This window comes from Tupaia chinensis, unplaced genomic scaffold, assembly GCF_000334495.1.
Source record: "Tupaia chinensis unplaced genomic scaffold, TupChi_1.0 Scaffold000399_1, whole genome shotgun sequence".
In the NCBI taxonomy this organism is placed as follows: Eukaryota; Metazoa; Chordata; class Mammalia; order Scandentia; family Tupaiidae; genus Tupaia; species Tupaia belangeri.
The window spans coordinates 1,031,937-1,048,764 of NW_006159901.1; the positions used below are offsets into that span (position 1 = coordinate 1,031,937).

General features: G+C 38.4%; 1 protein-coding gene across 2 annotated transcripts in view; it reads right to left on the reverse strand.

Annotated features, from left to right (window-relative positions):
- Positions 1 to 16,828, reverse strand: part of JMJD1C (jumonji domain containing 1C) — a 275,334-nt gene that overhangs the window by 170,293 nt on the left and 88,213 nt on the right. For both annotated transcript variants that reach the window (XM_027774078.1, XM_027774079.1), the window contains exon 2: positions 7,227 to 7,391. The gene's annotated coding sequence lies outside the window, so the exon portion shown is untranslated. The remainder of the gene's footprint in view (positions 1 to 7,226; positions 7,392 to 16,828) is intronic.

A 16,828-nucleotide genomic window follows, 5' to 3' on the forward strand; every position in this document is an offset into this window, starting at 1 on the left:
TTGTGTACAAAAGTTAAGTCGAATGGATTAAATATCCACATATATGATCTAAAACCGTAAAACATTTAGAAGAAAATACAGATAGAAAGCTTCATTACATTAAATATGAAAATGGTTTTTTGGATAAGACAACAAGAGTATAGGCAATGAAAACAAAAACATAGTTAAACTGGACTTTATCAATATTTTGAAAAATCTTGTGCATCAAAGGACGCTATTGGTAGAGTAAAAAGACAACTGTAAAATGTGACAAAATATTTGCAAATCATATATCTGATAAATCATTAATAACCAGAAAATATAGAGAACTCCTAAAACTAAACAAAAACAAAAAAATTAAACAAGTCAACTTAAAAATAGGCAAAGCACCTGAACAGATATTTCCCTAAGGAAAAATATATAAATGGCCAGTAAGCACCTGAAAAGATGGTCAACATGATACTAATAATTACAAAACTAAATCAGGGACTAGCAGTTAGCGTAATGGGTATGTTGCTGAACTCCCGTGTAGTCGACCGCGGTTCGAATTTCAGACCAGGTGGCTTAAATTCATGCTGGGTGCATGCGCACATTCCTGTGTACCCAAGATCCCGAGAGGAGATTGGAGGAGAAGGGATTGCGGCATGGCCATCCCCCGGGGGCTGATTTTTCACTTTCTATCTCTCTGTCTCTGTCAAAAAAAAAATCCAAAAAAAAGTAAACCAAAACTACAGTGAGATCCATTTCATACCTACTATCCTGGCTAATACCCAAAAAGACAAGAAATAAGTGTTGGCAAGGATGTGGAAAAACTAGAACATTCATACACTGCAGGCAGTTATATAGAATAGTGTGGCCACTATAGAAAACAATATGGGAGTACCTCAAAATAGTGAAAATAGAATTACCATATGATCCAACAATTCCACCTATGAATATATACCCAAAAGAACTGAAAGAAGGAACACGAACAGATTTTTTTTTAGTGAGAAATTTTTGATACAGGGCATGTGCGCTGGCCAGAGAGAAAGACAAGATGAGAAATCACCCCCAAGGGTGGGGGATGACCACATGGGAGTCCCTTTTCCTTCATTCTGGTCTCAGGATTTTGAGCATGGATGCACATACGTTCAGTGTGAGTTTCAAGCTACCAGGTCCAGACTCGAACCATAGTTGGCCATATGGAGTCCAGCACCTTAACCACTACATCCCTATTGGCCCCTGAACATAGATTTGTATAATCATGTATCATTAATAAGAGCCAAATGTGGAAGCAACATGAGTGTATGTCAATAGACAAAATGTGCTATGTATATACAATGGATATCTTTTTAAAAATAAACTTATTTATTTATAACTGGTCAGAGGGTGCATATACTTGTCAGGTATAGACAACAAGAGAAGGAAAGAAAGCACTCCCTCAGGGGAAGTGATGATACCACAATCCCTTTCCCTCTGTTCTCATTTCAGGATTTGGGGCACGCATGCACAATGTGCCAGGCACGTTTTTCAGGCCATAGGGTCTGGGACTTGAACCATGCAGTCAGTCATGGGGGATCTAGCACCTTAATCACCATGTCACCTGATGGTCCCATAAATTTTTATATTAACAATTCAACACACTCATCCAAAAAAAATTTTAAACCAATTACGGATAAAATTATCTTCTTTATTTTGTTATTCAAGTTTCCTATTAAAATTATGGGTCATGGGGGCCTTCTGCCCACCCAAGAATATTTTGAGATTTGATAATTTACTAGTTTCATAGTCCATCTGTGACATGGCCAACCACAATTTGAGTCCTGGGCCTGGTGGCTTGCTTTTTCAATTTCCTTCCTTTTCCCTAGCCCTCTCTCTCTTTCTCTGGTGAGCACACTGCCTTATAGCAAATTAGAAAATAATAAGGACCAGCAGTTAGCATAATAACTACGTTACTGGATTCTCATGTAGTCGACTGCAGTTCGAGTCCTGGATCCAGCAGCTTAAACTCAGGGCAGACACATGTGCATGTGTGCCCAAGATCCCGAGCGGAGAATGGAGGAGAAGGGATTGCAGTGAGGCCACCCCCCCTGGGTGGTGATTGCTCACTTTCTGTCTCTGTCTTTCTGGCAAGCACACCCGCCCTATAGCAAAAACCTCTCCAAAAATAATAATAATAACAAAAACATTAAACAAAATTATAAAATTCTTAAAAAAAAAAAAAAGCCCTATGGTTTCAATTCACTTAATTCCCACCCTCCCTGTCTTTTTAAAATCACGTACCTGATGAAAAAAAAAAAAAAAGGCTGAAGAAACAGACACATTAAATTACTAGAAAAGCATTAACAGGTTAGCTAGCTAAGATAGAAATTTGTATGCATTACAATTATTAGCAAGTAGAAGTTACCTTTAGTAGTAGTTTAAAATCTTAAAAGTAAAACTGAGGCAGGACAACCACCTAAGACCTCCCACTGCCTTCCCACTGCCCCAGGTACATTCCCTAAAGGACTCTTCCTCCTGTATCCCTAAACTGCCATTAACCCCCCAAGCCTGCAACACAGAGCAGAGCATAGAGGCAGTCAGTGGAACCAACTCAGGGAGGCAAGTAGACTGCCTCAGACCTCCCACTATCTTCTGACATCCCCAGGTACATTCCAGACAGGCCCTTTCCTTCACTGTCATTAATCCCCTAGCCTGCAACACGGAGCAGGGAGCAGTAGCAGTCAGTGAAACCAAATGAAGCAGAAAGACCTCAGACATTACACTGCTTTCTGACTACTCCAGGTATATCCTGGAATGGACCCTCCCACATCCCTTTGCTGCCCTTAATCCCTGGAGCATGGAGCAGAAAGCAGTAGCAGCAGTGGGACAAATGAGACAGGAAGACTGCCTCAGACCTTTAGCTGCCTTCTACCAACCCAGGAATATTTTGAGATTTCAGTTTACTAGTTTCATAGTCTACATGTGAATCCTACTTCCCCCCCTCACCCCAGTTGAAACTCTCTAGTTCTGTCCCAGGTGCACCTGGTCCTGAGAGATTGAGAAAGATACCTAAAGCTGGCTATATACACACTTCTCTCATTGGAAGACAAGACTCTCTACCAAGAAGTGAAGCTGAGAAGTGGAGCTCTCCCTCCTCCCTGACACTGCAGAATTAATACCAGAAAAGTAAATGTATAATTCATCAGATAACTAAAAACCAATGCAGAGGCACAAGTAGTATGGGAAAACAAGAAAACATCTCTCCCTCAATGGAACAGAACAAGTCTTCTTCAACCACAGACAGCCAAGAGAAAAAAAAATTTGTGGGAATGTCAGAGAAAGAATTCAGAATATTCAAGGTGACAGAGATGAGGAAGTCCTTTCAGGATTTGGAGGAGATAAGATACCATAAAAAAGAACCAGCCAGAACCTGTAGATAGGAAGACAGTAATACAGGAAATAAAGACCATGCAAAAGACAGAATCTCTGAGCTAGAAGGAAAAAACTTTATCTTTAGATAAAACCACCAAAAATAATGAAAAAAATATTTTTAAAAATGAGGGCAACATATGAGAAATATAAGATAATATTAAAGATCCAAATATCCAAATAATAGGTATTGCAGAAGGGGAAGAATCAGACAAGGCACAGAAGATCTATTCCATAAAATACTTGCAGAAAACCCTCCAAATCTAGAGAAGCATTCAGACATTCAGACCCAAGAAATACAAAAGACCTCAAACAGAATCAATGTAAGAAGATCCTTTCAATGGTAGACCATAGCCAGATTGGTAAAAGTTTCAGGCAAAGATAAGATTCTAAAAATGGCAAGAGAGAGAAGTGTCAAGTCACTTACAAAGGTTATCCTATTAGGATAGCATCAGACCTCTCAACCAAGACAACAGAAGAGAGTGGAAAGTCATACTCAAAATATTAAAATAAAAACAATTTCAATCAAGAGTCTATACCTGGTGAGAATATCCTTCAAATGGGAAGAACAAATAAAATCATTCTCAGACAGACAAAAACTGAAAGAATATGTTCAAGAAGTACTAATGAGAGTACTCTATCAGGGAAAAGATACTCTACGCAACTATAAATCAGAAAAAGGCCAAAGTCACAATACTGATGTCAGACAAAATAGGCTTTAAGACAAAAACTGTAAGAAGAGACAAAGAAAGACCTTATATAATACTAAAAGCTAATTCACCGAGAAGATTTAACATTTATAAATGTCTTTGCGCCCTATTCAGGAGCACCCAAATGTGTGAAAGAAAGACTGCTAGATCTATACCCCACCATCTCTAGATAATCTAGACAAAAAATAAGCAAAGAGATATAGGATCTAAATGACACCATAAATGAAATGAACTTGATAGACATCTACAGAACTTTCCACCCAACAATTATAAAATACACATTCTTCTTACCCCGACAAGGAACTTTTTCAAAAATTGATCACATGATATAGCATGAAACAAGCCTTTACAAAATTAAAGGCACAGAAACTATATTCAGCATCTTCTGTGACAATGATAAAATTAAACTTGAAACTAATTTCAGAAAAAAATAACTTGAAAATACACAAATATATGGAAATAAACAATCTACTCCTGAATGACTTTATAACCACTGAGGAAATCTAGACTGAAAGCAAAAGAGTCACTGAAACCAGGTTTTTTTGTTTGTTTGTTTTTTTAAAGAGGTTTTTGCTATAGGGCGCGCCTGCTTGCCAGAAAAAGACAGAGACAGAAAAAAAGAAATCACGCCACCCCCCACCCAGGGGACAGCCACGCCGCAATTCCTTCTCCTCCATTCTCCTCTTGGGATTTTGGGCACACATGCACACATGCCGGACTGCAATCAATTTTAATGAGTACACAAGTCTCATAATCTATGGGACACAGCAAAAACAGCCATACGAGGGAAGTTCATAGCAATAAGTGCCTATAAGCAAAAGATGGAAAGGTAGCAAACAAACAACCTAACAACACACCTCAGGAAACTGCAAAAACAACAATGAGAAAAAAATGTCAGGAGAAAAAAAAAATAATAGAAGATTCAAGCAGAAATCAATGAAACAGAATAAATGAACTACACAAAAAATAAATTAAACCAAACAAAAAAAAAAAAGAATCTGAAAAGCGGGAAGGTGCAATAGTGGTAGTATAATACTCTGCTGAGGCTGATGTGCATGGGAAGATGACAGGTTCATGTCCAAAGACTCCCTGAACATGCCAGGCATGTGGGTGCCCATGATCAGGGATTGATGAAGTGAACTGCAGCATCAATACCTTGGGGGCATCTGTGTCTCTGCCTATCTGTCTCTCTCTCTCTCTCTCTCCCCCAGAGAAAAAAGGAAGAACTAATACTTCTTTTAAAAAATTCAGTGAATGGCCAGCAGGTGGCAGGGTGATTAAGGTGCTCACAGATTCCCAGTGGATCACCATGGTTCAAGTCCCAGACTCACCTGAAAATCATGCTGAGTGTTTGTGGGTACATGCCCAGAATCTTAAGAGGATATCAGGGGAGAAGGGATTATGGCATGATCATTTCCCAGATAGGTAATTTCTCACTTTCCCTCTCTCTGGCAAGCACACACACCTTATGGCAAAAACCTTAAAATTAAAAAAAAATTAAACATACCTACCCTGACACATTAACTATACCAAACACCTTAAAATACTATCTTGGCCAGCAAGTGGTACAGAGATTAAGGCTCTGGACTCCGACGTGGCTCGCTGTGGTCTGAGGCCCGAACTAGTGGCTTGAAAAACATACTGGACCTGTGTGCATGTGTGCCCAATACCCCAAGAGGAGAATGGATAAGGAATAATTCTGTGATTATCCCCTTTGGGGGGTGCTTTCTGATCCCTCCCACCCCCAGTAAGCATATACATACTATGGCCAAAAAAAGTCTCCATGGCTTTGTTTTTGATATTAAAATAATATATTATTTCATTAACAAAATGTCATAACTAGGTAATCTGTGAGAACACAGAAATAACAATGACTAAACAGATGTGGCTTTTTTCCTTAATGGAATTTAATAATCTTTTTTTTTTTTGGAGAGGTTTTCGCTTGCCAGACAGACAGAGACAGAGAGATAGAAAGCGAGAAATCACTCCCCAGAGGGGATGGCCACGCCGCAATCCCTTCTCCTCCATTCTCCTCTTGGGATCTTGGGCACGCACGCACACGTGCCCGACATGAGTTTAAGCCACCGGGTCTGGGACTTGAACCGCAGTCAAGTACATGGGAGTCCAGCGACATAGCCATTACGCTAACTGCTGGTCCCCATGGAATTTAATAATCTTATATTATGGTTTGGATAACCATTTGTTCTCCAGTTTCATGTTTTGAAATTTGGTGGAGTGGTGAAGCCTAGCAGGCAGTGATTAGATCCTGCTGAGTGGATCACAGAGCCAACACTCTCATGAATAGAGCAATGATGTCTTATGAGATCCAAGGAATTATAGCCCTTGAGAAGGGGTTGGTTCTCTTGAGAGTTCATTTCTATGAGATAGAGAGAGAGAACAGCTCACCACTTGCTTGCTCTCTGGACATGTCTGTCATCTGCTATTTCAAGTTGTAGGTCAGACTGATACCAAGCCTATGCATTCTGACTTTCTAGTCACCAAACTTATGAATCAATAAACCCCCATTTCTTTATAAATCACCCAGGCTTAGATATGTCTGTTACCAATACAATAGCAAACTTAGGCATCTTTATTAATTAGTATGCTTCTTTTTATAAAACTGTTAAAACTTCCAAAGAATTTATTGTAATTACTATATTTTCTTAAATGGAACATTTCCTAATAAGAGTAATTTTACCAATTACCTGAAAAATGTACAGACTTAGCATCTACCAATACCCATGATGATTCACTGATCTACAATCCAAAAAATACCACACGCTCTTGTTATATTTCATTAAAATTACCCTCTACCTTCAATTTATAAAAAGTATCATTCACTAAAGTTGTTGCACACTGCATATAAACCAATCAACTACCTCTTAGCAGCCTTTAATCCGATTTATGTTTTCAATTAATTGGACAGCATAAACTGGTAATGAACTAAATATGCTGAAAGAATAGGAACAAGAAGTGAGTTATTTGACAAAAATCAATAAAGTGTTTTGTAATTTTCGCTATATGCTTCAGACACTCTTTAGGAATATTAATCTATAATCAGAAAAAAAAATTCTAAATTTACATTGAATTTTTACTCTTTTAAAACAAACTACCACAAATGCTTAATGAAAGAGGAACAGTACTTACCAGTGCAGGCCACTGAACCTGCTTGTTCTTTGATCCCTGAGTTTGCCTAGGGTCATTCCTTCTGGCCCAGATTAAGTGGTATTCCACCAAGAAAGTGGAAAAATCTTCATAAACTTTAACCCACTCACGTTTATCCCATTCAAGATCATCAAATTCCACATACACCTAAGGAAAAATAAAACATAAAATTCCATAAGCAATACAGAGCAGTGCTATTTCAAAATATATGTCATGAAGCTGAATTAGAAAAGACATTAACAAAGTCATTATTTAAGTTAATATTTTTCTTTAAATCATTACTTAGCTTGTATTAACCAGATTATACTCCTACTTATTTCTTTGCCCAAGAGATAAACCATGACTTTTTAAGAAAAAAAAATTGAGTTTTGATAAGTACTAACTGGTCCATAGCTCCTAAACAGACACTAAAGATCTAAGTCAATAGTGATGATTCTATTGATAGAAGTAGAGGTTGGGAAATGTTTTCAAGGAGTAAATAGTAAATAAATATGTCAAGTTTTACAAGTCATATGGTCTGTCATAATCACTTACTTCTATATCTATAGTGTTTAAGAAGCCGTAGAAACATATAAACATTGAGCTTGGCTTTGATATAAAACATTAGCTACAAAGGTAATTGGCAGTACAAAGATGGTTTGACATCAAAAAAAAAAAAATCAATGAGGAAACTAGCAGATAACATAATGGTATGTCGCTAGATTCCCACATGGCTGATGGCAGTTCAAGTTCTGAACCTGGAACTTGAAATTTATGCTGGGCACCTGTGTGTGCATTCCCAAAATCCCAAGAGGAGAATGGAGAAGGGATTGTGGGGTGGTCATCCTCCATGGGGGTTTATTTCTCATTCTGTCTGTCTCTTCTATGAAAACAAGCACCCTGGCAAAAATCTCTAAAAGAAACAAAAAAGAATCAGTGTAATATACCATCTTGACAGAATAAAGGGGGAAAAATCACCTTTGTGATGTGAAAAGGCATCTAGCAAAAGCTAACAGCCTTTCATGATTAAAAAAAAAAATTAACAAGCTAGGAAAAAAAGGAATAAAGTATAATAAAGGTCATATATGAAAAACCCAAATCCAACATCATACTCAATGGTGAAAAGACCAAAAGCTTTCTAAGACATGAACAAAACAAGTTACGATTTGGGAAATCAAAACTGGCTCTTAAACATCATCAACTTTCTGTCTCTCCCCCCACCCCCACATCTTATTTAATCAAATTCTGTAGTGTATTCCTCAAATATGATTTAAAAAATCTTAAATTATGTATGTAAACTCACTGTACATAGAGCTGTTGTTCTTTCATAGATTTATAGGTCCCGGAACAGTGCAGCATACATACAAAGTGTTTAAAAAATATTAAGTATTTTCTGACTCTTGCAATCAAGGAATTTAAACTGGTAAAAGATATCTTTGATTTAATATATGTGTGCTATTTACCCATTAGGAAGCTGGTTAAATGTATTTATGTATTAGAATTTAGAATGTGGAAAGACAGAAAATGCATAGCTCAAGAGACTAACATCTATTCCTAGTTAACAAGTGTAGAATCCAAGTCAAGGAAAATGCCAACTCACCTTCAGATTTCAAATTATTAACAACAGTGAATGATTTGAAATTTAATTATACATAAATACACATACACACACCCGCGCTAGCCTGTTACTGGCTCATGAATTTTGGCAGAAGACATAAGACTCCTGGGATGTTATTATTTAGAGCAAAAGCAGCAGTCAGCGTACTACCATGATGCCTGTGCTGAATCCTTACAACTCCCAAGTTCCAAGGGAAGTAAAGAGCCTAGAACAGGCTTCTGCACAGAGAGTGAGCTGTGCTACAAGAGAGGAACACTGATATGGCAGGGGAGAAAGGTGGAGATGTTCACCTCTTAGAAAAATGGGATAAAGTAGTTCTGTTTGCTTATCCCCCATAGTTAGCCATTCCTAACACACACACATACATACACACACACACACACACTCTGAGTCATAGCCCAGGTAAAGAGTAGTTGGGGACAAGGCTAGGGGGCAGCACAGTAGAACTACAACTTGACCCACATGGAAAAATTCTTGGGTTTGTGTCTTGAGCCCTCCCTGGGCATGCCAACCAAACCTGGAGGAAGATGGTGGCAGGAAGACCCTCTTTGGAGTACTTGTCGCTATCTATCTTTCTCTCTCATGAAATAAATAAAAATAAACAAACAAAAATTTTTAAAAAAAAGAGTAGTTGGGGGTCACATCCAGCAAGAATGTAAAGAGCCATTTCAGTGCCTATGGTAGACTATATATACACCAACACAGGTAAGATTTTGTTTTAGTCTAACGGAATGAGCTTTACAATGTATGAGTATATATGTGGAGTGGAAGGGCTGGAGGGACAAGGTCTATCAATTTGTAAATCTATATAAAAGACTGCCAGTTTATGTTGCATACCAATTTAGGTCAATTCCCTCTTTAATCACCTGTGTTAGATCCTTCTGTCTTAATTTACTCTCTTACCAACTAGACTACAAGGCCTCTGTGGGCAAAGATTAGTATGTCTTCATCTTCTTTGCATCTCTAGTGCTTGGAAGGGGGGCTTGACAAAGTAAAGCATTTTGTAACCTACCAATAAATGATTAATTTGGGCTTACTGCGCTCTCTTATAAAAAGGAAAAGGAAGAATATTTTATTCAGTAAACATTTCTAACTTCATGACAGAGATAATTATAACACTAGAAGGAAGTTCAGAAAAAAGCTATCTATGGTATACGTGATTAAAGCTATGGACATTGATGTGATTAGTCTAAGAAGATGAGAAAGAGGCTAGGCAAAATAATCATTCAAAATAATTATTTCAGGGCTGGCTTCACAGCACAATGGCAATGTGGTGCTCAGGAACAGCCAGATATCGTATGGTTTGAATCCCTGGCCCTATAAACTTGAAACATGCCAGGTATATATGTGAGTGTTCAGGATCTGACAGGCAGGAACACTAGAGGAAAAGGATTGCAGCATGACTGGACCCTATGAACGGTTCTCTTCTCTCTCTCCCCTTCTCTTTCTCACTCAATCACACAACCACACATGAGTGCTCTACTATTACAAATAAAAAAGAACTAGAAACTAGTAATAATAATAATTATTTCATAATGAACATATAATAAAGCATTTTTAAGCCCATTTTTATTCGAAAAATGAATGGTAAGAATCAGTATCTACATAGTGAAAAGACTACTGGGCCAGTTGTTGGTATAGTGTAATGCTTATGTTGCTGGACAATCACATAGTCAACTAAGGTTCACTTCATTATTGTAGGCTCTCTAAATAAGCTGCAATGAACAAGACAGACAGACAGAAAGCAAGAAATCACCTCTCAGGAGAGTGGCCACACCACAATCTCATCTCCTCCATTATCCTCTTGAGATTTTGGGCACGCAAGCACATGCACTCAGCGTGAGTTTCAATCTGCCTGGTCTGGGATTCTAACTGTGGTCAGTCATGTGGAAATCCAGCAACGTAAGCATTAAGCCATTTGCTGGCCCCACAATGTTATATAAATATTTTAAATTCATTCATTCATTCATTCATTCATTTCATTCTGACCAGAGAGAGAGACAGAGAGGGGAAGTGAGAAAGCAAGCCACCAGGTCCAAGACTTGAACCATGGTAAGCCATGTGGGAAGTCTCCAGCACCTTAACCAGCAAGCCACCTGCTGGCCCCCGCAATGTTATATTATTAATGTGTGAATAAATACTTATTTCATATGTTTACTTACCTAAATGCAGTAAAAACACTAGCTATATAAAAATCAAGTATGCTCATCTGAAAAAAATAGTATTTTGATTAGAATTGGAGCAATATTTAGAATTTAAATTCATTAATAGGACCAGCTGTTCAAGTCCCAGCAGCTTGAGAAACATGCAGGACACCTGTGCATATGTGGGCAGGATCCTGATTGGAAAGAAAAACTTAACAGGAAGGATTGTGCTATGATCACACCCCATTTGTGGGTGCTCTCTCTAGCAGTCATATATACCTGCCAGCATAAATAATAATAATAATAATAACCACACAAGTTTGTGTATGATACTAACTTCTGAACACCTTATTTTTCTAGGATAATGATTTAAAACAAAACATGACCAACAACTAAGAAAGTACCTATTCTTTCATAGTATCCATTATTTAATGACATAAGTATATAATTTTTTTTTAAAAAGTTGTACCATACGGGGAGTGTTCTTGCCAGAGGAAGAAAAAGTGAAAAACTTCCTGGGGGGATGGCTACACCAAAATGCCTTTTCCTTCAACCTCCTCATAGGATTTTGGACATGCAAGCACACGCGCCTGATGTGTTTTTCAAACCACTGAGTCTGAGACTCAAACCATGGAGTTGGCTATGTGGGAACCAGCACCTTAACCACCATGCTACCTGCCGGCAAAATTAAGAAAATTTTAATCATGCAACTGGATCCACCACAAAATCAAGTGATAAAGACAAATTTAGTTATTTTTGCATTGGTTTCAATAATAATAAGTTAACAGCATACCAACATGGTGCCATATAGGCGTCATGCTTTTCATTTACTCTAAAATACAAGTTATCAGCATAATGTCATGTGAAAAATGTGAACAGTTCCCAGTCCTGGTTCTGCCCAAAACCAACAATAACCATAGGCTAATGCTATTTAACTTCTAAGACTCTTTCAGGTTAGGACAGCAGGTGTATGGTGGTTTAGGTGTCTGGATACCACATGACTGATTGTACCATTTCAGTCCTGGACTTGGGGGCTTGAAAAACACTCTCGGTGGGTGTTTGTAGGTGTCCAAAATCCCAAGAGGAGAATGGTGAAGGGACTGCGGCATAGCAATCGCCCCAGAGAGGTTCTTTTGTCACTTTTCCTCTCCCTCTCCCTGTCTTTCTATAACAAGCACATGCACTGTCTTGTCAAAATTTTTGAAAAAAAGTATCATTCTCATATTTAAAAAGAAAAAGAAGCATTAGACTACATTAGTATTCATATATTATAGAACCATAATTTCTTTGTATATAAAAAGGTCTTAAGGAAATCTAAATTAGTATCAAATGTTACCAAATGTCAACTTTATCAAAGGCTTTTCCTCAGGGTACTTACTATGCTAATATTAATTATGCATTATTAATAAATTTATACAATGAAAAACATCCTATTTATCCATAAAAACCTTCTCTAATGGGATACATACAAAATATGATAGTTCTTCAAAAAATTCACGAAAACTGGAAGTACAACTTTATTATGATGAAAAAAATTGAAATCTATGCATTTTTTTAATAACACATTTTCCATGAACTTTGTGAAGACCTCTTATACTGGCCTATAAATGAAACTATATGGGAAACAATAAACTATACATAAGATTTACCCATAAAAGGACCAGCAAGCAGGTGGCATAGTGATTAAGGCGCTGGACACTCCCACATGGCCACGGTTCAAGTCTGAAACCTGGCAGCTTGCTTTCTCACTTTCTCTCTCTCTCTGTGTGTCTCTCACTGGTCAAATTAAAAAATAAAATTAATAAATAAAATTAAATAATTTTTTTTTTGGAGAGATTTTCACTGTAGGGCACGTGCGCTCGCCAGACAGACAGAGACAGACATAGAGACAGAAAGCGAGAAATCATCCCCCAGGGGGGATGGTCACGCCGCAATCCCTTCTCCTCCATTCTCCTCTAGGGATCTTGGGCACACACGCACACGCACCCAGTGTGAGTTTTTTAAGCCACCGGGTCCGGGACACGAACCACGGTCGACTACGTGGGAGTCCAGCGACATAGCCATTATGCTAACTGCTGGTTCCCAATAATTATTTTTTAAAAAGATTTACCCATATTAATCTACATAGAAAATCTATAAATAAATCTATATAAATAATGTAATGGTAAAAAATCAGGGCAAAACCTAGTCACCTCTGCTTATTACTCAAAAAATTTCAAATCTGGTATTAACTTAAACGAGGCTTAAAGTTCAGTAAACTATAAATTTCTCATTAAAACCATAAATATTGCACCATGCCTTTCAAAACCAGAAATATTGAACCATGGCCTAAAGTTCACAAATGTTAAAAATCAGATTATCAAACTAAAAATGCAGCTGTAACAGATTAATTTACCTCCCTCTCTAAAGACCGAAGTCACGTATTTTAAAATATTGATTAAGGGCCAGCAAGTGGCATGGATTTCATATGACTCACTGTGTGGTTGAGTTTCAGAGTCAATGTCTTCAAAAACACAGCAGGGGGACCAGCAGATGGTGAGATGGTTACATCACTGGATTCCCATATAGTGGTTCAAGTGGTTCAACTCTAAGACCTGGTGGCTTAAACCTCACCTCAGGTGCATATGCATGTGTGCCTGCCCAAGATCCCCAGGGGAGAATGGAGGAGAAGGGATTTTTGGAAAGGCCATCTCCACAGGGGGTGATTTCTTGCTTTCTGTCTCTCTTGGGAGCATTTGTGCCCTCTAGCAAAAATCTCTCTAAAAAAACAACAAAGCAAAACAAAAACACACTAGTCCCCTGTACATGCCTGCCAAAATCCCAAAAGGAATGAGAGATGGAAAAAAAGGGATCACAAGGTATCCATCCTTCTTGTGGGGTGCATATTCATTCTCTCTCCCCTCTAAAAGCACATGTGCCCTATAGCAAATTTTTTAAAAAAGTAAACAAATACAACTGTAATTTTAGGTCATTTTGAGAAATGTAAATTTCTTTTAAACTCAGTGAGACAAAATGAAGAGGTATTTATTTGAATTAGCCTAAGCTTAAGCATAGATGATGTTAAGCAATAATCATTATTTCTAACAATTTTTTTTGGGGGGGAGAGGTTTTTTGCTATAGGGCGTGTGCACTCGCCAGACAGAGAGAGACACAGAGACAGAAAGCGAGAAATCACCCCCCAGGGGGGATGGTCACGCCAAAATCCCTTCTCCTCTATTCTCCTCTTGGAATCTTGGGCACGCACGCACACGTGCCCGGCGTGAGGTTTAAACCGCCGGGTCCGGGACGCGAACCACGGTCAACTACGTGGGAGTCCAGGGACATAGCATTATGCTAACTGCTGGTTCCCTCTAACAATTATTTTAAAGAAACTGGTTGATCTTCAAAAACTAATTAACTGGAGATCATCAGATGACAAAACAGTTAAGTCACTGGACTCCTATGTAGCCGACCGCAGTTTAAGTCCCAGCTTCAGCGGATTAAAACTCATGCCAGGTACGGGCCCAAGATCTCTAGAGGAGAATGGAGGAGAATGGAGGAGAAGGGATTGTGGCGTGGCCATTCCCCCTGGAGGGTGATTTCTTGTTTTCTGTCTCTCTGCCTTTCCAGGAGTGCATGTGCCCTATAGCAAAAAGTTTCTCTCAAAAAAAATAAAATGAAATATTAAAAACTAATGAATTGTGGGACTGGAAGGTGGCCTGGTGGTTGAAATGCTGGATTCCCACATGGCTGACTGCAATTTGAGTCCTGGGTCTGGCAACTTGCTTTCTCACTTTCCCTTTTTCTCTGTCTCTCTCTGATTATATTAAAATAATAATAATCATAAAATTAAATAAATAATTACATGTAATTTAGGTACTGGACAGTGGCGAAGCAGTAACACAACACTCTGTGAGGCTGATGTGTATAGGAAGGTTCTCAATTCATGTCTAGAAATTTCCCTGAACACACCAGGCACATACATGCCCATAATCCTGGGGTAGATGACATTAGGAGTGGATCACAGTGTGAAGACCCTGTTGGAAATGCCAGTCTGTTTAGCTCACAAAAGAAAGGGAAAAAAAAAGTTTTAAAGTTATATTTTCTCATTGAATACTGAGTTCAATTGTTTTCAGTAGACGTGCCTTCTTTAGTTATAAAAACCAATATAGCGGGGGCCAGCAGGTGGCATGGTGGTTAAGGTGCTGGACATTCCCATATGGCCGATCATGGTTCAAGTCTGGGACCTAGTGGCTTGCTTTCTCACTTTCCTTCTGTGTGTCTGTCTTTCTCTGGTCAAATTAAATGAACGAATAAATAAAATTAAATAAATAATCCTTAAAAAATATATAGCATTTAGAAGATATTTTGTTTTAATTTTTAATTTAATGGGGGGAGGGGAGATAAAGAAAGTTATTTCTGACAGGATACCACCATGCTACAATATTCCTGCTCCAGTCTACAGGGTATCTATGACTAAGGGTGTGCCCCTCTATGTCTGCTCTGCTTATGCTGGACTGAGATACAAATCTGGTCACCCCAAGTAGCCCCACCCTTGTGAAGCAGTATTGTACTGCTTGTGCCACAATGAATGAGTCTTTATAAGTACTTGGAAAATGCAAAGATACATGGCAAGCATACACAATGTGTGGACTATAAATTGGCATATACTCCAAAGCAATCTGATTTCAGACTGCAAGCAAGTTTACTAGATAAGAAGTTAGATTTCAGAAATTCACATACAGTATTCCCTTTATTTATCCTAAGTCACTTCGGATTCTTAACTATCCGCTGCATAGTTAAGACTTCAGAATCAAGCACCAACAGGTCCTGAGGGGTAACTGTCACAGATGAAAACATTAAGAAAGTTAGATGACCTCCCATTTCTAACAAAGTCTGTAATTTAAAAAGTCTTTGACAGACGCTAGGCTATAAACCTTGCAACAATTCAGGAAAATAAAACAAAAACAAAAATAGAAAGATAAGCAAACAGTACAAGGAGGAAGTAAATTTTCTATGGAGAGAGAATATTCACTTTGACCTTGGGCTCATTCTACTTTAAAAATGGGGTAAGGGAAGGAAGTAGGTTTCCAGATATAAAAAGTTGGATTTTTTGCTCTACTGTTATCCTGGCCTTTTCTATTAAATATAAGGAAGTTAACTGTACTCCCTGTGGAAACCACAGTGCAACAAGAATTATGTATCTTTAAATAGGAAACCAGCACTCATCCTACTCTGTTTCTCAAGCTTGGTTAGAAGACAGAAGAAAAGTCTTTTAAACAAGTTAACAAGAAAACTTATTTGCCATTCATAGCCTTCGTTAGAATATGCAATATACACAACAATTAAATTTAAACTCCACTTTAAAAAATGTTTTTTTTCCTGGCCATAGGGCATATGCATTTACACATAAGCAAAGGAAAGCACCCCTCTCCACCGTCCAAATACTGTGTGTTCACATTGGAATATTTTCCCTCCGTTTATCCATCCTGTCAGTACTTTAAACATGCATGTAGACATACCCAGAGTGTTTTTCAAGCTGCCAGGACTATGGTTGACCATATCAGATCTGGTTCTTGATGTACTGCCCAAAATCCAACTATTTTTTTAGAGAGATTTTTGCTATAGGGCGCATGCACTTCCCGTAGAAGCAGACAGAGAGAAATCGAGCCCCAGGAAGGACGGCCATGGCCAATCCCTTCTCCTCTAGTCTCCTCTCACGATATTCGGCATGTGGGACCAGCAGTTAGCATAATGGCTATGTCGCTGGACTCCCACGTAGTTGACTGCGGTTCAAGTCCCGGACCCGGTGGCTTAAACTCACACTGGGCGCGTGTGCGTGCATGCCCAAGATCCCAAGAGGA